The sequence below is a fragment of the Crotalus tigris genome, unplaced genomic scaffold (assembly GCF_016545835.1).
Source record: "Crotalus tigris isolate CLP2741 ecotype Arizona unplaced genomic scaffold, ASM1654583v1 scf7180000024298.760630, whole genome shotgun sequence".
NCBI lineage: Eukaryota > Metazoa > Chordata > Lepidosauria > Squamata > Viperidae > Crotalus > Crotalus tigris.
In genome coordinates this window covers 142187-142500 of record NW_024100471.1, presented here as the reverse complement: position 1 = coordinate 142500, position 314 = coordinate 142187, and the positions used below count along the sequence as shown (strand labels likewise).

The 314-nt window shown below is 85.0% G+C and overlaps 1 protein-coding gene across 1 annotated transcript in view; it reads right to left on the bottom strand.

The window, feature by feature from the left end:
• Positions 1-218, bottom strand: part of ABHD8 (abhydrolase domain containing 8) — a 22346-nt gene extending 22128 nt beyond the window's left edge. The window contains exon 1 of the mRNA XM_039324402.1: positions 84-218. The gene's annotated coding sequence lies outside the window, so the exon portion shown is untranslated. The remainder of the gene's footprint in view (positions 1-83) is intronic.
• Between the last annotated feature and the right edge of the window lie 96 nt (positions 219-314).

The window sequence follows — 314 nt, the reverse complement described above, 5'->3', positions numbered from 1 at the left end:
GGCGTCTCCCCCCCGGGCGGGATCCGGGCCGGGGTCTCCGTCGGGGAGGGTCCCGGGCGTCTCCCCCGCGCTGCCGCCCTCACCTCCTGCTCCGCGGCTGCCCGGTCCCTTCAGCGCAGCGCCGCCGGCCCGGCCCGCCCCCTCCCGGGCTGGGGCGCGGGGGCGCGGGGTCGGGGGTCCCTCCGCCCGGGCCGGCCGCCTGCGAGCGGGCCGGGGGCGGCGGCTGGAGCTCTGCCCGCGTCTCGGCGCCCCGCCGCAGCCATCGCGAGCGGCCGCAGAGCCTCCGGGCGGGGGGAGGGCCTGGGAGCGGAGGG